Raw genomic sequence first — 24,633 nt, forward strand, 5'->3', positions numbered from 1 at the left:
GTACCGTCGGCGGCCCTACAGCCGCGTTTGCTCTGGCGGTAATTTACCGCCAGGGTCGAAATGAGGCCCTAAGTTTCTCAGGAGGAAAACAATGGAGACACTGACTGGAGCATAACCTGCAACAATATTGTTACCTGACAAGCCAGACGATGAGAACATTATAAGAAAAACCAATCAGCGACATGTGAACGGAGTAGTGGTAGAATTCATAGATTTGAAGTTTTAGTTTTATTGGACAAAGTATGAACATGCGATCCCTTGACCAATAGTGACTTGGGAATTAGTTTTAGGGAATTTAACTTAACAGGACTGCACCGGGGGAAGACAGCTCATTGCTCAATTTCTTGCTGGCCGAAAGGTCGTTACTTTCTAGAGCGTCTTGACAAGAGACGTGCTTAACTTTATTGCTTAAAGACTTTGCGTTTTCTGAAATTTGATGCTGAATCCTGATGCTTTGCTGACTGAACTGATGGCCTGCTGATGAAGACTATATTAGCTTGCCGATCCAATCCAGGAGAGGTATTCTTGTATCTATATTGTAGTGTGGTCAGTTTTATGTATCCTTTGCGCGTTAGCTTCAGGCTTTAGGCCTTTGTGCACTTTGCCCTGGATGTATTTTATTCCTTTGCTCGCAGCTTAGAGCCTCTGTGCACTTTGCTCTAAATGCTTTTTATTCGGCTTCGTATTGTTATTTTTCAAATAACCAGTTCTACGGTCTTGTTTTATTTTTTATATCACACTGTTTAGCCTACTTCAGCACTGGAGTTCTCAATAACACATTCTTGTTCACTCTGTGCTTCAGTCAAGGATGCAGTCTGGTACATTGCCGATAGACGTGGTAGGAGTTTAGTCTTTGGCATTCTTGCGTAGGGACATTTTGTGACACTGACATGTTAGTTATAAAAACACCTCCTTGTCCCAATACACGGGAGAGGGAGATTCCGACCAGGGAACCACAACTAGACGCTGACTGCCTCGTTGCAGATGCTGAACCAGATCACAGGCCTTTGCTCAGGTCTGAGGGTTGATGGCTTCCGAGGGAATCTGAAAGGCAAGTTAGAAGTTTAACATGCTGTGCTCGAAATAGAACTTGCTGAGAGAGAGTAGAAATTGTTAACACCATGATAGCGTTATTCTTATGTTTCACTCTCCTCGTGACTATTTCAATCCTACTGTGTTGTATGGTTCTGGTTATTGCGGCTCACGCATTAATATCTAAAATGCAGTCGTTTTATTAAAACAGTATATAAAACTTCAACTGCCTTTGTCATTTGTATATGAGATCATACTGTAAATGAGAGAGCTGGTTGGGATCTGAGTGACCACGACTTCCCTGAGAAGTTCTAAAGAAGTCATGCGCTCGGCTGCCCAATCATCCCTTCCCCTTGGGAGAGATGAGGCACTGCTAGTTAGCCGGAGCAAAACCGGATTTAGGGTGACAGAGGTCCTTCCAAGTGGGTCAGACTCAGTCCCCCACACCATGAACGATCCTGCTACCTAGAAATCCAGTAGTCTCATTTAGGATAATGAGAGCCAACGCGACAATATGTATGTCATGCTTATTTGCGTTTTTTTTCTAGGTACCAACCGCACTGTTTGATGGAGCCATAGTTAGATGTTTTCCAAATTTGTGTTTGCTTAATTGTTTTGCATGAAGCCCAACATGCTGATGCTAATCCGGTGCTAGTTAAGGATTCTCACTCTCCTAATTGGGAATAACAGTTGATGCTTTTCTTTGCTGAATCTAAATGTATGTGATATCATTTGCACAATTGTTCTTAATATTAATTTGTACTGTTACCTTAAATGTGTAATAGTACAAGCTTTGATTAGATTGCGTTTCTTCTGTCGCTTTGGAGAGCCAGTGTTGTTTCTGTATGTGTATCGTTTGATTTTGAGATTATTTTACGGGACAGTAGCATTGTCAATATAGGGAAATAAATATTCTAACTTTCACTAAAGGTGTGGTTATTCATGACTGAGAGGTCATGGTGTATGCCAATTACTGACTCCATTGATTATTAATGTCATTGATTATCATTGATTATTGATGTTACTGATTGATTATTGATCTGCATGTACTGGAGTTATGGTGGTAACATCTTAATTGCGAGTCAAAAGGTTCATCGACCTAACAGAGATGGTAGCAGAGACGGATGGTTTGTCTCCTTAAAACCCCATCAAAGATGTCCGGAACCGAGTAACAGGTACTAACAGGGACGATAGCAAAGACTGATGACTTGTCTCCTTAAGAGCCCATTGTAGACGTCTGGAAAAGAATAACAGGTCTTAACAGAGATAGTAGTAGGATTGATGGTCCCAGAAGTGATAGTGGGAAGTAGGAGATGGTAGTAGCTTGAATTATTTGGTCTTTTGAGAGTTCATTATTACTGAGATTTTGATTTTTTTATTCAATTATGTTAATTGGAGAGAAAATGTTTCCCTAAGTCCAGAAATGACTTTCACAGAATCTCGGATCTTGCCAATGGTTGTTTGAGGATGTTCTCGGCGTTCTAGTGATAGTGTAACTGCAGTAGGGTTATTGCGCTTGCACAGCTTATGCAAATCGCAGGTGAATTGTGATATTTGTGAGGGTTTAGGGAGTTTGCGTACTCGAAATGAGGTTATAGAAGGAGTGCGCGTACTCCGGAGTGTGAGAGTAGGGAAGTCGTCGAACTTCACATGTGTGTAGCGCTTTGTGCTAAAAAATTGTCCTTGTGGTTGATGTATGGACCCTGCGTGGTCTAAGACTCCGGAGTATATTGAAAAGTAAATGAGGCACTTGGTTTTATGTTGTAATTTGTCTGGTTTAGTAGGTCGATCAGGCGTAGTCAACAAGTCAGAGTGTGAGTCAAAGTGAGCGAAAGAAAATTTCGACTGAGATCTGGCCTATGTGCACCAGACAGACCCACTGATCAGTTGAGAGTAAAATTTGCAGTCCTAATTTTGCTTGTGAATCAGGGAAACTGAGAAAGAAGGAGTAGCTGCAAGAGCGCGAGCCGTCAGTGAAAAATCTGTAACGTTTCTGAAGCGATTGTGTTACCTTTCCTGTAGTAAACCAGCAGATTTGGGTTTTGATTTGGGGTTTAGTGATCGCAATTTTGCATTTGTTTTTGTGTGAATTGGAGTTTGGGAGTACAAGCCGCAAGACTTTGCAGCCGCAGTACGCATGAGTGTAACATCATTGGAGCCGCGCTGGGATAGGTCAGTTAGTGAGAAGGGTCGCGCACAGATTGGCAGCCGTCCGAGAGAGGCAATTGGTTGAGAAAGTGGGTGAAGAGAATTCTGGGATTGAAAGTCACTTCCTGATTTGAGTTTGAATAACAAAAGGTCAAAAAGATTAAATTTTTCAAAGCTTTAAAGAGTGCTTTAAGGGGAGATACATACATTACAATGAGTATAGGTGAAGCTACAGCATCAGAAGATAGACCAGCTTACATTGTAATGGAAGAGAAGGGTGCAGCGCCATGTTTTTGGCTAAAGCAATGGTGCAAAGTGACAGAGAAAGATGGGAACTTAGCATTTCCTACAAATGGGAAGTTCAATTTGAGGGTTTTAGAGCATTTAAGGATGGTGCTATACAAATCGAAGCCCCTTCTGGGACCAGCACAGTTTGAGGCATTAGCGATCTGGGAGCTAGTAGCCAGACAGCAACAGAAATTCGAGAGGAGAATGAGAAAGGCAGAAAAGACATTAACAGAGGCTAGGTGGGACAGTGCTCAGAAACTTTGCACGGAATTAACTTGTTTCCAGCGATTACGCAGGAAAATGAGAAGGAAGGAAGGAAAGCTACTAGAAAAACTAACAGAAGCCCTTCTGAAAATAGGGAGGCTAGGAAGTCTTCATCAGTGGAAGAAGAATCAGATGATGATGAATTCATTTTGCAGTTATTGAGAACTGGCCCACCACTATATGCAGCACATGAGAGTGATCCGAGCACCAGTGCTGATCCTTCAGCCCCGACACAGATTAATGGGATAGTGAGTCCGGTGTCCGATGAGGGGTAGCCTTAACGTGACTTCTTCTCCTGTAGTGCAAAATCAGGTGCAACTGCCACAGGTTTAGAGAATATACCCTGATGTGCCCATTATGGAAATGACTTTGAACTTAATGGTACCTACAGAACAGGTTTGCCCGAGACCGATGTTGGTTCAGACAGAACCAACTCCACTTTTACTGCCCCAAGTGCAGCCACAAGTCATGCCGAGATTCACTCCAGTAACAGGGACACAGTCATATAGGTCTTCAAGGATGACTCAGAACATGGGAGTTACTTTGCCACAGAACTTAAGTACCAGACAAACCCCAGATGCTATATCTTTATCTATTATTGTTGGTCCAGCCGTACCCCTATTTGCACAAAAGAAACCTAGTGTAGGTGAACAGGGTGTCATGACACAAAATGTAATGAGGGGAAGACATAACAAAAATGCTCAAGTAGTCTCTCCTGTGGGACAGACTTTTGACCGATCAAGATCACTGTTGGACCTTAGTCCATTCGGAGTACTTCCAGATACTATGGTAGGGTCAAACATTAGCCAGAGTTGAAATTGTTGACACCGCAGGCCCCGAATGCAGCTGCACAGCAGGTGCCACCAGATCAAGCCAGTAACATCTTGTTGCAAGGATTGACAGCTCAGCAGTTGACTGAATGGTTAGACAAGCTGAATACACCCCAGAGTGCTCCTAAAGGAGAGGAGTGTTTGAATTATGCTAGGCCAGAGGTCTTCAAACTGGGTGGGGGGTTCCCCTAGGGGGCCTCAAGTGATCCCAGGGAGGTGCCAGACTCTGGCCAAAAGAAGAATTATACAGATAACAGGCCTTTGTTTTAAGCAGAAGCATGTTATTGCATTTTTAAAAAGGTAACAGTACGTAGCTGCAATGGTTAAATAGGTCTAGACATATTTAAACATTGCCATCATTATATAATAATTGTGAACAATTCTGAGGGGGGGCCCAATGATTTTTATTTTTCAACTGGGGGGGCGCAGCATTAGAAAGTTTGGAGACCACTGTGCTAGGCTAAGCGTGGAAGCGGGTGTGCTCACTGAAGGAACTATGGGTATGAACAGGTTAGAATCCTACACAGAAGCAGAATTGAGATACCTGTGCCTGAAGATTACAAGGGAAGTGAGTAATGTGCATCAGAAGCTAGTAGACCTGGCAGAGACATACGGCACAGAAATAGAGAAAACAAAGCATTTGAAAAGGAATTACAGATTAGATTTTGAGACTAAAGATTTTGAACACATGAGATCTGCCGGAATGAAGGCACACCTTAGGGAGTTGCTTTAAAGTGCCCTGACCTGGGGCACATTAGACGGTGGGAAGGTAGATGGGTAAAGAAGAGAGACAAAAGGAAAAGGGATTCTGTGGAGTTGACTGCAAATGTGAAGCAAGGTCAAGATCCAGTGAAGATTTTACGAATGAGAGAGATTCAACAAGGGAATTTTATTCATGTCCCTGGGAGCAGAAGTGACATTCTATTATTTACAAATGATTAGCCAAAATTGAGAGAGAACCCAGTAGAGTGGTACCAGCAGACAGGTTTGTGAAACTTGCAAAGTGCCTGTGGGAGGACTTGAACACTTTTTTAGAGATAGTGGTTCCAGCTGATCTGTGGAAAGAATGCAAGAGGAGTGTAGATTGGCCGACAAGCGAACCAGAGAGAGATAAAAATACGGGTGCACCATCTCCCGAGGTAATGAAATATTACTATAAGGTGACTGAATTTTTTTAAATGAGGATTTCGCCCAAGAATATTGATTTGCAGAGGGCTGACAGGACAGTTCAGGAAGCAAAGGAGTTGATGCATGCGTAATATGAGAGATTGTTACAGGCGTTCAAGCACTACAGTGATACAGGGACAATTGAGGCGAAGGACATGATTAATTTTGCGTTCAGATTTGTGGAAGGATCGATTCCTGAAATTAGCCAGATGAATGAGAGTCATTTCATTTGCTGGCAAGCAAAGCCGATTGATGTGGTGTTGCAGTATGCAAAGTACTGTAGTGATGAAATTGAGTTGAACCATAGGAAGCTGAAAGAAAAGGCGATGGTAATGCAGATTAAAGCTGCTCAGACAGGTATGCAAGGAAATTTCCCACTGGCTACCACAGCAGCAGCAGGGAAACATGGTGTTTCAGCCCCAGATGAGAGGTAGAGGTCGCAGAGGTAATGTGAATCGCGGTCCAGAATTGGGTACTGTATTGGTTCAGAATGATGTGCAGGGAATGAAGAAATTATTGCCTTGTCACGTTTGCGTAGCCGCTGGACGTTGGAAACGGGAGTGTCCATTGATGGTGCAGGAAGGTGTTGTTCAGCAAAGTAATGACATAAATTTGTTCCAGAACATGAGAGGACCGAGAGTGAGGGGTCCTAACCCAAATTTCCAAAATAATGTGAATCAAATGCAGAATTTTCAACCCAGGCAGCAGGTGCAAATGCCATGTGTACAAATGACACAATTGCAACTGATGCAGCAGCAGGTTCCCCTGGTACCTAGACAGCAAATTCAGATACCTCAAGCCCCAATGGAACAGCAGCAGATGATGCTTTCTCAACAGGTCAAAGGTCAGAGGCTTAACCAAAGTAATAACACAGTACACCAATTCCTTCTTACACAGTGACAATGGAATAAGCAATGATTGGATGAGCGAAAGTTCAGATGAGGAGCCATGTGTGCTTGCAACCTCCTTAGAAGTCGATCAGAGAGGTCTTTATGTGAAGGGAAAAGTTATGGGTCACAGAGTTTCATTCTTGGTTGACACAGGAGCTACACGCTCTACAATGAGAAGTGCAGAAGTTCCAAACTTGTCCCTTTCAGGTAAAACAGTTCAGATTGTGGGAGTAGCGAATCAGTATTTGACTAACCCGATTACAGAACAAGTTCAGATTAAAATTGGCAACTTTCATGAATTGCCCAAATTTGTGGTCTGTGATTCAAGTCCAGTATCCCTACTGGGAAGAGACTTGCTGTGTAAAACAAAATGCTCGATTACTTGTTCGAATGATGGAATTGAGATTCAGACGAATAGCGAGTATTCTAGGGTCACCAAATGTGTCATTGAAAAGATGTACAGTGCTGAACCAGGGAACCTTACTTCCTAATAAAAATGTTGAAATTGAAAAGGAGGAAGACATTGAGCATGATTGTCTTGAAGTAACTGACTTGTGCACAAAACCGAGACTTGACATTAGAGATACTGATATACTAGAGATATTGGAAGAGAATGACCAAATTATCTTTGTTGATGGTTCTTGCCTAAGAGACAATTCAGGGACACTGAGAGCAGGATATGCCATGTGCACAATTACTAGTATTCTGGAAGCTTCTTGGCTTTGAGGAGTATATTCTGCCCAAGTAGGGGAACTGGTAGCCCTTACTAAAGTGTGCCATGTTTCTGCTCAGCTGAAAGTCACAATCTTTACAGCTAGCCAGTATGGATTTGGAATAGCCCATGATTTTGGCCAGTTGTGGTCACAGAGAGGTTTCTTCAGGTTCACCAGTGAGAAATGGTGAGAGAATTAAAGAACTGTTACATACTATTCAAATGCCTGAAAAGATTGCAGTGGTAAAATGCAGTACAGATCTAAAGTTACAGGACTTTGTGTCATTGGGAAATGGATAAGTGGATCAAGTCCCAAGGTTTTGCGCATTGAACAGTATATTGTTCAAAGATAAGTGGGAACTGTTACCTGAAGAAGATGAAACATGTCCAAGTTTTGCAGTGAAAGTAATTGACACCATGGAGGAATTGAAAGTGTTGCAGAATAATGTTGACAGTGAGGAAAAACGTTCATGGAGTAAAAGATGAATTGTGGGTTTCAGAAGAGGGTCAATTGGTTAATAGTCTGTTGTCTCAAATGGCTTGGTACTATCATGGTCTAGCACATGTTGGGAGGGATGCCATGATTTGTTTGTTTAAACATGATTGGTTCAACACAAGGTTTAGACAGCAAATGAGCGTGGGGAAAGGAACCGTGGTTAATTTGAGCCACATTGGAAGAGCAGGAGGTCCATTCCGCAGAATGCAGATGGATTTTTATTGAAATGCCTGTGTGTGGATGTAGGAGGCTGGCCTGGCTTGTAGTGGGTACCAAGGGGTACTTACACCTTGCACCAGGTCCAGGTATCCCTTATTAGTGTAGAGGAGTGTCTAGCAGCTTAGGCTGATAGAAAAGGTAGCTTAGCAGAGCAGCTTAGGCTGAACTAGGAGAGGAGTGAAGCTCCTACAGTACCACTAGTGTCATATGCACAATATCATAAGAAAACACAATACACAGATATACTAAAAATAAAGGTACTTTATTTTTATGACAATATGCCAAATTATCTCAGTGAGTACCCTCAGTATGAGGATAGCAAATATACACAAGATATATGTACACAATACCAAAATATGCAGTAATAGCAATAGAAAACAGTGCAAACAATGTATAGTCACAATAGAATGCAATGGGGGCACATAGGGATAGGGGCAACACAAACCATATACTCTAGAAGTGGAATGCAAACCACGAATGGACCCCAAACCTATGTGACCTTGTAGAGGGTCGCTGGGACTGTAAGAAAACAGTGAGGGTTAGAAAAATAGCCCACCCCAAGACCCTAAAAAGTGGGTGCAAAGTACACCTAAGTTCCCCAAAGAGCACAGAGCTCGTGATAGGGGAATTCTGCAAGGAAGACTAACACCAGCAATGCAACAACGATGGATTTCCTGACGAGAGTACCTGTGGAACAAGGGGACCAAGTCCAAGAGTCACACTCAAGTCGGGAGTGGGCAGATGCCCAGGAAATGCCAGCTGTGGGTGCAAAGAAGCTGCCACTGGATGGTAGAAGCTGTGGATTCAGCAAGAACGACAAGGGCTAGAAACTTCCCCTTTGGAGGATGGATGTCCCACGTCGTGAAGAGTCGTGCAGAGGTATTTCCGTGCAGAAAGACCACAAACAAGCCTTGCTAGCTGCAAGGGTTGCAGTTAGGGTTTTTGGATGCTGCTGTGGCCCAGGAGGGACCAGGATGTCGCCAATTGCGTGAGGGGACATAGGGGGCGTCCAGCAAGACAAGGAGCCCTCTCAGAAGCAAGCAGCACCCGCAGAAGTGCCAGAACAGGCACTATGAAATGGAGTGAACCGGAGCTCACCCGAAGTCACAAAAGAGGGTCCCACGCCGCCGGAGGACAACTCAGGAGGTCGTACACTGCAGGTTAGAGTGCCGGGCCCCAGGCTTGGCTGTGCACAAAGGAAATCCTGGAAGAGTGCACAGGAGCCGGAGTAGCTGCAAAACACGCGGTTCCCAGCAATGCAGTCTAGCGTGGGGAGGCAAGGACTTACCTCCACCAAACTTGGACTGAAGAGTCACTGGACTGTGGGAGTCACTTGGACAGAGTTGCTGAGTTCAAGGGACCTCGCTCGTCGTACTGAGAGGAGACCCAGAGGACCGGTGATGCAGTTCTTTGGTGCCTGCGGTTGCAGGGGGAAGATTCCGTTGACCCACAGGAGATTTCTTCTGAGCTTCTAGTGCAGAGAGGAGGCAGACTACCCCCACAGCATGCACCACCAGGAAAACAGTCGAGAAGGCGGCAGGATCAGCGTTACAAGGTCGCAGTAGTCGTCTTTGCTACTTTGTTGCAGTTTTGCAGGCTTCCAGCGCGGTCAGCAGTCGATTCCTTGGCAGAAGGTCAAGAGAGAGATGCAGAGGAACTCTGATGAGCTCTTGCATTCGTTATCTACAGAATTCCCCAAAGCAGAGACCCTAAATAGCCAGAAAAGGAGGTTTGGCTATTTAGGAGAGAGGATAGGCTAGCAACACCTGGAGGAGCCTATCAGAAGGAGTCTCTGACGTCACCTGCTGGCACTGGCCACTCAGAGCAGTCCAGTGTGCCAGCAGCACCTCTGTTTCCAAGATGGCAGAGGTCTGGAGCACACTGGAGGAGCTCTGGGCACCTCCCAGGGGAGGTGCAGGTCAGGGGAGTGGTCACTCCCCTTTCCTTTGTCCAGTTTCGCGCCAGGGCAGGGCTGGGGGATCCCTGAACCGGTGTAGACTGGCTTATGCAGAGATGGGCACCATCTGTGCCCATCAAAGCATTTCCAGAGGCTGGGGGAGGCTACTCCTCCCCAGCCCTGACACCTTTTTCCAAAGGGAGAGGGTGTAACACCCTCTCTCTGAGGAAGTCCTTTGTTCTGCCTTCCTGGGCTAAGCCTGGCTGGACCCCAGAAGGGCAGAACCCTGTCTGAGGGGTTGGCAGCAGCAGCAGCTGCAGTGAAACCCCGGGAAAGGTAGTTTGGCAGTACCCGGGTCTGAGCTAGAGACTCGGGGGATCATGGAATTGTCTCCCCAATGCCAGAATGGCATTGGGGTGACAATTCCATGATCTTAGACATGTTACATGGCCATGTTCGGAGTTACCATTGTGACGCTATACATATGTCGTGACATATGTATAGTGCACACGTGTAATGGTGTCCCCGCACTCACAAAGTCCGGGGAATTTGCCCTGAACAATGTGGGAGCACCTTGGCTAGTGCCAGGGTGCCCACACACTAAGTAACTTAGCACCCAACCTTTACCAGGTAGAGGTTAGACATATAGGTGACTTATAAGTTACTTAAGTGCAGTGGTAAATGGCTGTGAAATAACGTGGACGTTATTTCACTCAGGCTGCACTGGCAGGCCTGTGTAAGAATTGTCAGATCTCCCTATGGGTGGCACAAGAAATGCTGCAGCCCATAGGGATCTCCTGGAACCCCAATACCCTGGGTACCTCAGTACCATATACTAGGGAATTATAAGGGTGTTCCAGTATGCCAATGTAAATTGGTGAAATTGGTCACTAGCCTGTTAGTGACAATTTGGAAAGAAATGAGAGAGCATAACCACTGAGGTTCTGGTTAGCAGAGCCTCAGTGAGACAGTTAGTCAGAACACAGGTAACACATACAGGGCACACTTATGAGCACTGGGGCCCTGGCTGGCAGGGTCCCAGTGACACATACAACTAAAACAACATATATACAGTGAAATATGGGGGTAACATGCCAGGCAAGATGGTACTTTCCTACACAACCCCCCCCCAAACGAAGGATAATAAGACTAGCCATGACCTGATGAGTCTTCATTGTCTAAGTGGAAATATCTGGAGAGTCCATCTGCATTGGAGTGGGTACTCCCAGGTCTATGTTCCACTGTATAGTCCATTCCCTGTAGGGATATGGACCACCTCAACAATTTAGGATTTTCACCTTTCATTTGTTTTAGCCAAAGTAGAGGTTTGTGGTCTGTCTGAACAATGAAGTGAGTGCCAAACAGGTATGGCCTCAACTTCTTCAGTGACCAGACCACAGCAAAGGCCTCCCTCTCTATGGCAGACCAACGCTTTTCTCTAGGGGTCAACCTCCTGCTGATAAAAGCAACAGGTTGATCCTGGCCCTCAGAATTAAGTTGTGATAAGACTGCCCCTACCCCTAATTCAGATGCATCAGTTTGGACAATTAATTTTTTGGAGTAACAGGGGCTTTTCAGGACAGGTGCAGAGCACATGGCCTGCTTCAGCTCCTCAAAAGCTTTCTGACAGTTTGCTGTCCATAATACCTTTTTAGGCATTTTCTTAGATGTGAGGTCATTAAGTGGGGCTGCAATGGAGCCATAGTTCTTTATGAACCTCCTGTAATACCCAGTGAGGCCTAAGAAGGCTCTCACCTGAGTCTGAGTTGTAGGGGGAACCCAATCTATAATAGTTTGGATTTCCCCCTGAAGTGGTGCAATCTGTTCTCTACCTACCAGGTGTTCCAGATAAACCACCTTTCCCTGCCCTATCTGGCACTTTGAAGCCTTGATAGTGAGGCCTGCCTTTTGCAGGGCCTCCAAAACTTTCCACAGGTGGACCAGGTGATCATCCCAAGTGGAGCTAAAGACAGCTATATCATCTAGATATGCTGCACTAAAAGCCCCCAACCCTTGTAGGACTGTATTCACCAACCTCTGAAAAGTGGCAGGTGCATTCTTCAACCCAAAAGGCATTACTGTGAATTGGTGGTGCCCTCCAATGGTTGAAAATGCAGTTTTTGCTTTAGCATCCTCTGATAACTTGATCTGCCAATACCCTGCAGTCAAATCAAAGGTGCTTAGATACTTGGCAGATGCCAGTGTATCTATTAGCTCATCTGCCCTGGGTATAGGGTGAGCATCAGTTTTAGTTACCTGGTTGAGACCTCTGTAGTCAACACAAACTCTCATTTCCCTTTTACCATCTTTGGAATGAGGTTTTGGTACAAGTACCACAGGAGAGGCCCATGGACTTTCAGAGTGCTCAACCACTCCCAGTTCAAGCATTTTCTGAACCTCTTGTTTTATGCAGTCTCTGACATGGTCAGGCTGCCTATAGATCTTATTTTTGACAGGCAAGCTGTCTCCAGTATCTATAGTGTGCTCACACCAAGAAGTGGTGCCTGGCACAGTAGAAAAGAGTTCAGAAAACTGCCCCAGGAGATTTATGCAGTGGTCTTTCTGCTCAGCAGTAAGACAATCTGCCAAAACTACACCTTCCACTAGAGCATCTTGTTCTGTGGAAGAGAAGAGATCAGGGAGAGGGTCACTCTTTTCTTCCTGTCCTTCATCTGTTGCCATGAGCAGGGTGAGATCAGCCCTGTCATAGTAGGGTTTCAGGCGATTGACATGGAGCACCCTAAGGGGACTCCTGGCAGTGCCTAAGTCAACTAAGTAGGTGATTTCACCCTTTTTCTCAACAATAATGTGGGGTCCACTCCATTTGTCTTGGAGTGCTCTTGGGGCCACAGGGTCCAAGACCCACACTTTCTGCCCTGGTTGGTACTGAACCAAAACAGCCTTCTGGTCATGCCATTGCTTTTGGAGCTCTTGGCTGGCCTGAAGGTTTTTACTGGCCTTTTTCGTGTACTCAGCCATCCTAGATCTTAGGCCAAGTACATAGTCCACTATGTCTTGTTTAGGAGCTTTTAAAGGTTGTTCCCAACCCTCCTTCACAAGTGTTAGAGGACCTCTCACAGGGTGTCCAAATAGGAGTTCAAAGGGGCCGAAGCCCACTCCTTTTTGGGGTACCTCCCTGCAAGCAAAAAGGAGGCAAGGTAACAGGATATCCCATCTCCTGCGGAGTTTTTCAGGGAGTCCCATTATCATTCCTTTGAGAGTTTTGTTAAACCTCTCAACCAGTCCATTTGTTTGTGGATGATAGGGTGTGGTGAACTTGTATGTCACACCACATTCCTTCCACATGGCCTTTAAGTAAGCAGACATGAAATTGCTTCCCCTGTCTGATACCACCTCTTTTGGGAAGCCCACCCTGGAAAAGATTCCCAGGTGGGCCTTTGCCACTGCAGGAGCTGTAGTGGTCCTTAGAGGAATTGCTTCAGGATATCTGGTGGCATGGTCCACTACCAACAAGATAAACCTATTGCCTGAAGCAGTAGGAGGTCAAGGGGGCCAACTATGTCAACCCCTACCCTTTCAAAGGGAACCCCAACCACAGGCAGTGGAATAAGGGGTGCCTTTGGAGTGCCACCTGTCTTGCCACTGGCTTGACAGGTTTCACAGGACTTACAAAATTCCTTTGTGTCCTCTGACATTCTAGGCCAATGAAACAAGGGGACAAGCCTGTCCCAAGTTTTCATTTGCCCCAAATGTCCAGCTAAGGGAATGTCGTGGGCTAGAGTTAGGAGGAACTTTCTGTATTCCTGAGGAATCACCAATCTCCTGGCAGCTCCAGGTTTTGGATCCCTTGCTTCAGTATACAAAAGGTTGTCCTCCCAGTAAACTCTGTGAGAGTCACTGACATCCCCATTTGCTTGTTTGACAGCTTGCTGCCTTAGACCCTCTAGTGTGGGACAGGTATGCTGTGCCACACTCAGCTCCTCCCTGGCAGGCCCCCCTTCACCCAAAAGCTCAGCAGTGTCTGCTTCCAGCTCCTCTGGTGTAGGTTCTGCACAGGGTGAAAATTCTTCTTCCTCAGAAGTTGAACCCACTGTAGAGGGAGGGATAGTAGGTAGTGTTTTACCTTTACTAACCCTAGCTTTAGGGAGCACGTGGTCCATTCTTCCAGGATCCAAGTCACCCTGTCCTTTTTGCTTTTTGGCCTGAGCTCTAGTCAAAGCAAAAATATGCCCTGGAATGCCCAGCATTGCTGCATGAGCCTCCAACTCCACTTCTGCCCAAGCTGATGTCTCTAAATCGTTCCCTAGTAGACAGTCTACAGGTAAATCTGAGGCAACCACAACTTTCTTTGGACCAGTAACCCCCCCCCCCCAGTTGAGATTCACAACAGCCATGGGGTGGCTAAGAGTGTTGTTATGAGCATCAGTCACTTGGTACTGCTGACCAAGTAGGTGTTGTTCAGGGTGGACCAGTTTCTCTATTACCATTGTAACACTGGTACCTGTGTCCCTGTAAGCCTGAACCTCAACACCATTTATTAGGGGCAGTTGCTTGTACTTATCCATATTAAGGGGACAAGCAACCAAGGTGGCTAAATCAATAGCCCCCTCAGAGACTATTACAGCCTCTGTGGTCTCCCTAACAAGACCAACCCCAACCAAATTACCAAAAGTGAGCCCAGCTACTCCCTTGGATTGGCTATTAGTAGGTTTGCTCCCACCACCACTGCTATTACTAGGGGCACTAGGTGTAGCAGCAGGGGTTGTAGTGGTAGGAGGCTTGGTGCTTTTCTTTGGGCTACTGGGATCAGTTGTCCAATGGCCTTTTATTTTACATAAATAGCACCATGGTTTCTTTTCTTTGTTTTGATTTGAAGAGGATTTGGGCCCACCACCCCCACCAGAGTGTTTTTGTGGGCCTGATGAAGACTAATTTTTAGATTTGTCCCCACCCTGGTCAGAAGACTTACTATCCTTCTTCTTGCCATCCTTGTCACCCCCTGTATGAACTTTTCTGTTCACCCTTGTTCTGACCCCTTTGTCTGCCTTCTTTCCCAATTCTTGGGGAGAGGTCAGATCAGAGTCTACCAGGTACTGGTGTAACAAATCAGACACACAATTATTAAGAATATGCTCTCTCAGGATTAAGTTATACAGGCTTTCATAGTCAGAAACTTTACTGCCATGTAACCACCCCTCCAAGGCCTTCACTGAAAGGTCAACAAAGTCTACCCAGTCTTGTGAAGACTCCTTTTTGGTTTCTCTGAACTTGATCCTGTACTGTTCAGTGGTTAAGCCATAACCATCAAGGAGTGCATTCTTAAGAACTGTAAAATCGTTGGCATCACTTTCCTTAACAGTAAGGAGCCTATCCCTACCCTTTCCACTGAAAGATAGCCATAGGATAGCAGCCCACTGCCTTTGAGGGACCCCCTGTACATTACAGGCCCTCTCAAGTGCAGCAAACCACTTGTTAATGTCATCCCCCTCCTTGTAAGGGGGAACTATCTTGTGCAGATTCCTAGAATCATGCTCTTTTACAGGACTACTATCTGTAATACTGCTGCTGCCACCATGGGGTCCAAACCCCAACCTCTGTCTTTCTTTTTCTAAGTCAAATGCTTGTCTATCTAAATCCAGCTGTTGCTTCTTGAGCTTCAGCCTGGATTCTTCCACTCTCAATCTACTGAGCTCCCTTTCTAACACTCTGTCTTCAGGGAGGGTGGTTTGGGCATGCCTTGACACAGAAGAATGGTGAGAATGAACAGAGGGAGACCTGTCCCTAACAGATGGCACTCTAACAACCTGGCCTAAAGGAGTTACCTCTATACTACGATGAGAACTCACATCAGTACCAACTCTGCTAGGTGGTCTGCTAATGGGCAGGTTGGGAAGGTTCCCTTCTAACTCCTTTACCAGGGGTGCCCCAGAATCAGAGTGGGAACCATCAGCTAATCTCTCACCAGAAGTGCCAACTAAGGTCTTATCTTGTTCAATGAGCATATTAACTAACAGTTCTCTAGAGGGATTCTTCCCTACCCCTAAACCTCTTTCAATGCAGAGACTCCTTGCTCCTTTCCAGCTAGGGTGATCATAAGCAAGTTTGGTCAGATCAACAGTTTGGCCTGTACGAGACATTATAGAAAAGGTTTTAAGGGACAGAAAAAGAAAGAAAAAGTTTCAGAACTTTTTAAAGAACAGAAAAAGAACTTTTTTAAATTTTTCAGAACTTTTTGAAAGTTTTAGAGGTACTTTTCAGCACTTAGCAAAAGAGTAAGAGAAGAAAAGCAAAACTTTTTGGTTAGGTGTACATACACTGAACTTGTTTTGTATATTTTTCTCTTATGAAAAGTACAATATGACAAAGTGGTAAGTAGTTGCAAGTACTTATCCCACCGCTGCACAACCAATGTAGGAGGCTGGCCTGGCTTGTAGTGGGTACCAAGGGGTACTTACACCTTGCACCAGGTCCAGGTATCCCATATTAGTGTAGAGGAGTGTCTAGCAGCTTAGGCTGATAGAAAAGGTAGCTTAGCAGAGCAGCTTAGGCTGAACTAGGAGAGGAGTGAAGCTCCTACAGTACCACTAGTGTCATATGCACAATATCATAAGAAAACACAATACACAGATATACTAAAAATAAAGGTACTTTATTTTTATGACAATATGCCAAAGTATCTCAGTGAGTACCATCAGTATGAGGATAGCAAATATACACAAGATATATGTACACAATACCAAAATATGCAGTAATAGCAATAGAAAACAGTGCAAACAATGTATAGTCACTATATAATGCAATGGGGGCACATAGGGATAGGGGCAACACAAACCATATACTCTAGAAGTGGAATGCGAACCACGAATGGACCCCAAACCTATGTGACCTTGTAGAGGGTCGCTGGGACTGTAAGAAAACAGTGAGGGTTGGAAAAATAGCCCACCCCAAGACCCTGAAAATTGAGTGCAAAGTGCACCTAAGTTCCCCAAAGAGCACACAACTCGTGATAGGGGAATTCTGCAAGGAAGACCAACACCAGCAATGCAACAACGATGGATTTCCTGACGAGAGTACCTGTGGAACAAGGGGACCAAGTCCAAAAGTCACGATCAAGTCGGGAGTGGGCAGATGCCCAGGAAATGCCAGCTGTGGGTGCAAAGAAGCTGCCACTGGATGGTAGAAGCTATGGATTCTGCAAGAACGACAAGGGCTAGAAACTTCCCCTTTGGAAGATGGATGTCCCACTTCATGAAGAGTCGTGCAGAGGTATTTCCGTGCAGAAAGACCGCAAACAAGCCTTGCTAGCTGCAAGGGTCACGGTTAAGATTTTTGGATGCTGCTGTGGCCCAGGAGGGACCAGGATGTCGCCAATTGCGTGAGACAACAGAGGGGGCGTCCAGCAAGACAAGGAGCCCTCTCAGAAGCAAGCAGCACCCGCAGAATTGCCAGAACAGGCACTACAAAGTGGAGTGAACCGGAGCTCACCCAAAGTCACAAAAGAGGGTCCCACGACGCCGGAGGACAACTCAGGAGGTCGTACACTGCAGGTTAGAGTGCCGGGGACCCAGGCTTGGCTGTGCACAAAGGAAATCCTGGAAGAGTGCACAGGAGCCGGAGTAGCTGCAAAACACGCGGTTCCCAGCAATGCAGTCTAGCGTGGGGAGGCAAGGACTCACCTCCACCAAACTTGGACTGAAGAGTCACTGGACTGTGGGAGTCACTTGGACAGAGTTGCTGCATTCAAGGGACCTCGCTCGTTGTGCTGAGAGGAGACCCAGAGGACCGGTGATGCAGTTCTTTGGTGCCTGCGGTTGCAGGGGGAAGATTCCGTCGACCCACGGGAGATTTCTTCTGAGCTTCTAGTGCAGAGAGGAGGCAGACTACCCCCACAGCATGCACCACCAGGAAAACAGTCGAGAAGGTGGCAGGATCAGCGTTACAAGGTCGCAGTAGTCGTCTTTGCTACTTTGCTGCAGTTTTGCAGGCTTCCAGCGTGGTCAGCAGTCCATTCCTTGGCAGAAGGTGAAGAGACAGATGCAGAGGAACTCTGATGAGCTCTTTCATTCGTTATCTACAGAATTCCCCAAAGCAGAGACCCTAAATAGCCAGAAAAGGAGGTTTGGCTACTTAGGAGAGAGGATAGGCTAGCAACACCTGGAGGAGCCTATCAGAAGGAGTCTCTGACGTCACCTGCTGGCACTGGCCACTCAGAGCAGTCCAGTGTGCCAGCAGCACCTCTGTTTCCAAGATGGCAGAGGTCTGGAGCACACTGGAGGAGCTCTGGGCACCTCCCAGGGGAGGTGCAGGTCAGGGGAGTGGTCACTCCCCTTTCCTTTGTCCAGTTTTGCGCCAGAGCAGGGCTGGGGGATCCCTGAACTGGTGTAGACTGGCTTATGCAAAGATGGGCACCATCTGTGCCCATCAAAGCATTTCCAGAGGCTGGGGGAGGCGACTCCTCCCCAGCCCTGACACCTTTTTCCAAAGGGAGAGGGTGTTGCACCCTCTCTCTGAGGAAGTCCTTTGTTCTGCCTTCCTGGGCTAAGCCTGGCTGGACCCCAGGAGGGCAGAACCCTGTCTGAGGGGTTGGCAGCAGCAGCAGCTGCAGTGAAACCCCGAGAAAGGTAGTTTGGCAGTACCCGGGTCTGAGCTAGAGACTCGGGGGATCATGGAATTGTCTCCCCAATGCCAGAATGGCATTGGGGTGACAATTCCATGATCTTAGACATGTTACATGGCCATGTTCGGAGTTACCATTGTGACGCTATACATATGTTGTGACATATGTATAGTGCACGCGTGTAATGGTGTCCCCTGCACTCACAAAGTCTGGGGAATTTGCCCTGAACAATGTGGGAGCACCTTGGCTAGTGCCAGGGTGCCCACACACTAAGTAACTTAGCACCCAACCTTTACCAGGTAAAGGTTAGACATATAGGTGACTTATAAGTTACTTAAGTGCAGTGGTAAATGGCTGTGAAATAACGTGGATGTTATTTCACTCAGGCTGCACTGGCAGGCCTGTGTAAGAATTGTCAGATCTCCCTATGGGTGGCACAAGAAATGCTGCAGCCCATAGGGATCTCCTGGAACCCCACTACCCTGGGTACCTGAGTACCATATACTAGGGAATTATAAGGGTGTTCCAGTATGCCAATGTAAATTGGTGAAATTGGTCACTAGCCTGTTAGTGACAATTTGGAAAGAAATGAGAGAAACGTGTTTGGAGCCTCGTTGGAAAGGACCATTTCAGGTAGTTCTGACAACTACCACAGCTGTGAAGTGCGCTGGAGTTCCAAACTGGATCCGTGCCAGACACACGAAGAAAGTGGCATGTCCACTGGATCATGAAGAAGAGTTGTTGAGAGTACCAACAACAGCAGAGCAAGTCTCAGGGCTGGAAAGAAAACAAAGAGGTACTGAGACTGGATCTGAGCCCGTTGAGGACGGTTCAGTCACTCCTGTGAGAGACGAAGGAGAAGACCTCCAGAAGGGTGATGGAGAGCCTATCTCAATTGAGGCAGCAGGAGAGCCTAGTCAGAGGAGGCCTTTCCCAGAAACAGATGATTTTGAGAAACCAACAGAGCAATTGCTAGACCGCGAGGGGAAAGGAGTTCAGGCGGATCAAAGCCACTGTTCTCTGACTCCTCCTGAACCAGTTGCAGGTCCATCAAGCGAAAACACCATAGACCAAGGAGAAGTTTCAAGTTTGACTCTGAAAAGAATATTGACCAAAGGTCCACTGAAAGGAGATAAGTGGCCAGAGTCACAAGGAGAGGGAAAGGAAGTGGTTGTTGGCACAACAATCAATGAAGAATTGGATACAACATGGAGAGAAGATCTAAGTGAAGGAGAATTGAATGGTGATCGAAAGTTGAAAAGAAAGAGAATAGCAAGTCAAAGATACACAGCTCCTGAATGGGCGTATGCAACTACAAGTGAATGGCAGCAAGAGTTTTTGTCTTTTTGTTTTGATAGGTACATTCCGGGTCAATATTTCGGCGCATGAAGGAAACTGATGAATTGAACTGTCGAAACAATCTGAGAGAAAACATGTTTTGAGAAAGAGACGGTTGAAAGTTACTGGAAAAGACATTGATAACCTGATTTGACTTTTGAAACCTGATTTTGACAAGCTGCTTACCGATTTTTGACAAGGGATCCTGGAAGTGAAACTGAGAGCGGTAAATAACGGCTGAAAGAAGATTTTTGTTTTTGATTTTGCTGTAGTTTTTCTACATTTTCTTCTGCTTTCTGATTCTTTACAGATCATGAGTAACATTAGCCAGCAGGGTAGGAACAGTGGGTGCTGTAAATATATGAGTATTGGTTTGGCGACTGTATGTGGGATATTGGTTGTGGTATTGATTGTGGGTCTGTCTGTTCTTGATAAGGGTGGAGCCAACAATATGTCTGCTTTTGAGACGACTACTGTATTAACAGCAATAGAGAAGTTTAGGTTAGATGAAATGTATTGGCATGAGGGTACTAATGTGCAAGGAGAACTTTCTTCTAATGTCTTCTATCGCTTGCTGAGTGAGTATGTTGAGACAATAGATGCGAGGAGTTATGTGTGTACTCAGATTCCTTCATCAGTTGAGGAAGGAGTTACTTACCATAGTCTGCCTCTAACATATGGAATAAGTTGTGGTCTGCTAGTAACAAGTTTCTATAACCAGGAGTACATTCAGTATTTTTACTCCAATTATGATATGGTGTTTTTGTTTGTCCCTATAATTAGGTATTTGAGTAGGGTAGCTAAAGATAATGACATAGTATTAGTTAGAGGTTTCTTTGAACCTACTTTGATGTTTGGCACAGCTTATGCACACAGGAATAATTTAACATGCTTGCTTACACCTTTAGAGAAAAGCTTCTTAGATCACACAGATGACAGGAGAAAGTCGTTGAAGGAGAAGTTAGAAAAAGGTTTAGAGAAAAGGACTTACAAGAATGATTATGCTTATAGTGCAATTAAAACACAAGGGAAATTAGCTCTAGATGCGCAACATGTAGGGAAACTTTGCATATATAGGCCTAAATCACATGCTGATACTTTGTTTGTGGGAACGAGTGGATATAGACGTGTTTTTGTTTCAGAGTAAATGGATGTTTATGTTGAATGGACAGGACCCGGCAATTCCTGGGATATATTACATCTGTGGTCCTAATGCTTATTACCATCTTTCAAGAGGATGGTATGGGACATGTTACTTGGGAATAGTTTTCCCAAAGATTTTTCAAATGAATCATTTAAAGACGTTTCAGAACGTGGCTAAATTACATCATATGAGACAGAGGAGGGAGTCTCCTTCTGGTATATTGGGAGATATATTTGGAGCAATGATTCCTTCAGTGGGAGTTGTTCTGAATTCGATAAAGATTTGAAAGTTATCTACTGTTGTGGATAACATGCTGACAAATTTTTCAGGAGCCATACTCCTGATAGATACTGAATTAGCTGCTGAAAGAGCTATGATGCTTCAGAATCGCCATGCTTTAGACATTCTTTTAGCGGAGGATTGTGGAGTCTGTAGAATGATTAATTCTAGGCATTGTTGCTCATTCATCCCTAATAATAGTAAAGAAATTAGAGACTTGCTTACTAATATGACTAATGCTAGTGCTGATTAGAAAGAATTAAAAGAACCAGGTCTTTGGGAAAACGTTGGCAAAGGTTTTGCTTCAGTGGGAAATTAGCTCAGCAACATTTGGAATGGGATTTTGTTGAAAATTATACAGGGGATATTAATTATTGTGGTTTGCTTAATTAGAATATGGGGAATATGTAAATTGTGTAAAAAGGAATACATTTAAGAAGTCAAAGAATGATCAGAGGAGGGACGAAAAAAAAAAAGGGTAAAACAGTTCAGGGAAAATTCGAAAAGGGAACAAAAGTATGAAGGGATTGAAATAACAGAATTTTAGCTGATCCAAAAATTTGAGGGTGATATTTTAGTGTGATGACACATTTAGTCACCAGAGGAGGGATTGCTAGCGCAGGTGTTTTAATAAAAATTATTAATGAGTGTTCATGTATTATGAGTAATGGATTTGCGTAGAAAATGTGATCACGATGAGTGGCCGCCAATATTCACGAAGTATACCTATTAATGGTTTATTAATATAAAATGTTGAATATATGTTTGACTAATGTAGTAATATGTCATATTAAGAGTTATGCATCATGTTAATTGTAGGCCTCATCTTACCGGAGGTCTTGGCCTAGTTTCATGGCCTCATGTCACGCTGCATTTCTTGCGCATTTAATAAAATGGCTTTCCTAGAGAGTTAAACTGTGATTTTCCATTGTATTGTTTAAACGTGCTCGTAGCTAAAAGTCTTTCTCATGAGAACCAATTTCTAGAAGATGCTGTTTTTGCTAAATGTAACATTATGAGTGTAATGCGCGTGAGACTAACTTTTTCAGGAGGAGAACAATGGAGACACTGACTGGAGTATAAACTGCAACACTATTGTTACCTGACGAGCCGGACGATGAGAACATTGTAAGAAAAGCTGTTTTTGCTAAATGTAACATTATGAGTGTAATGCGCGTGAGACTAACTTTCTCAGGAGGAGAACAATGGAGACACTGACTGGAGTATAAACTGCAACACTATTGTTACCTGACGAGCCGGACGATGAGAACATTGTAAGAAAAGCCAATCAGCGACATGTGAACGGAGTAGTGGTATAATTCATAGATTTGAAGTTTTAGTTTTATTGGACAAAGTATGAACATGTGATCCCTTGACCAATAGGGACTTGGGAATTAGTTTTAGTGAATTTAACTGAACAGGACAGCACCGAGGGAAGAAAGCCCATTGCTCAATTTCTTGCTGGCCGAAAGGTTGTTACTTTCTAGAGCGTCTTGACAAGAGACATGCTTAACTTTATTGCTTAAAGACTTTGGGCCAGATGTAGCAAGATATGCTTTTGCGAGTCTGAAATTGCGAGTCGGTGCGACTCGCAATTTCAGACTCGCAAAAGCATATGCAGAATGGTGTCTCAGACACCTTCTGCGACTTGCTATGGGGTCGCAAAGACCCACCTCATTAATATTAATGAGGTGGGTCGCTTTTTGCGACCCCATAGCGAGTCCCTGCATGTCTGTGACTGCTTTTTTAAAAAAGCAGATTTTTTTTTTCATTTTGCAGCCCGTTTTCCTTAAAGGAAAATGAGTTGCAAAATGAAAAAAATACCGAAACCATTTGGTTTCGTTTTTTCAGAGTAGGCAGTGGTCCATAGGACCACTGCCTGCTCTGAAAAAATATTTTGGTCGACATTCACAAAGGGGAAGGGGTCCCCTGGGGACCCCTTCCCTTTTGCAAATGAGTTACCACCAGGGTGACACTGGTGGTAACTGCGAGTTGCTTTGCGACCGCATTCGCGGTCACAAAGCAAGTCTGAATTGCGATGAGAGTCGCAAATAGGAAGGGAACACACCCTTCCTATTTGCGAGTCGCATTCCCAAATTGCGAGCCGGTACCGACTCGCAATTTGGGAATGAGCATCGCGGGAGGCCGTTTGCATGGCGCAAACTGCGTTTTTTGCAGTTTGCGACATGCAAACAGCTTGCTACATCTGGCCGTTTGTGTTTTCTGAACTTTGATGCTGAATCTTGATGCCTTGCTGACCGAACTGATGTCCTGCTGACGAAGAATATTTCAGCTTCCCAATCCAATTGAGGAGAGGTATTCTTGTACTTATGTGTATGTTATGCTTATTTGTGTTTTATTTCTAGGTACAACCACACTGTTTGATAGAGCCATAGTTAGATGTTTTCCAAATTAATGTTTGCTAAATTGTTTTGCATGAATCCCAACATGCAGATGCTAATTCTTACTCTGCTAATTGGGAATAACAGTTGATGCTTTTCTTTGCTGAATCTAAACGTATGTGATATCATTTGCACAATTGTTCTTGTTATTAATTTGTACTGTAGCCTTTGAATGTGAAATAGTTCAAGCTTTGATTAGATTGCGTTTCTGCCCTCGCTTTGGACAGCCAGTGTTGTTTCTGTATGTGTATCATTTGATTTTGAGATTATTTTACGTGACAGTAGCATTGTTAATATAGGGAAATAAATATTCTAACTTTTACTAAAAGTGTGGTTATTCATTACTGAGAGGTCATGATGTGTGAGAATTACTGACTCCATTGATTATTAATGTCATTGATTATTGATATTATTGATTAATTATTGATCTGCATGTACTGGAGTTATGGTGGGAACATCTTAATTGCCAGTCAAAAGGTTCATGACCTATTTGTGTCCCCTTGTAAGTTTACTTATTAAGGTCAGAGGCATTAACACAAGCCAACACCACCCTCCCTATTAGCAGTTCTAAATTTAGTCCCTGAAGTGCCCTGCTCTGCATGGAGTTCCAGCGTCACCTCGATGAATTTGAGTGCCCTTGAGCCTTGTTCCCAAGGTACCCCAGTTTGCAGACACCAAACTGCAGGTGGGTACAGCCATTGAAAGGTACTACAGCTGAGACAGAGCGACGCCGCAGTAGAGAGAAACAAGTTTCAGTCCCCACATCCGAGTTAGTGCGTCTGTGAAACATCCACTCCCCAAAGGTGCCTCAGTCAGCAGCCTCTTAATTAGGGATTTATAAAACACAATTGCTCTGCGCTTTGTTTTTTCCGGTGTTGAGGATGATGTAGCAGCGAGAGGTACGATTATGTAAAACATGCTTTCTACAAGCAACCACGGAAAAAGAAGT

This window comes from Pleurodeles waltl, chromosome 6 (genome assembly GCF_031143425.1).
Source record: "Pleurodeles waltl isolate 20211129_DDA chromosome 6, aPleWal1.hap1.20221129, whole genome shotgun sequence".
Lineage (NCBI taxonomy): Eukaryota > Metazoa > Chordata > Amphibia > Caudata > Salamandridae > Pleurodeles > Pleurodeles waltl.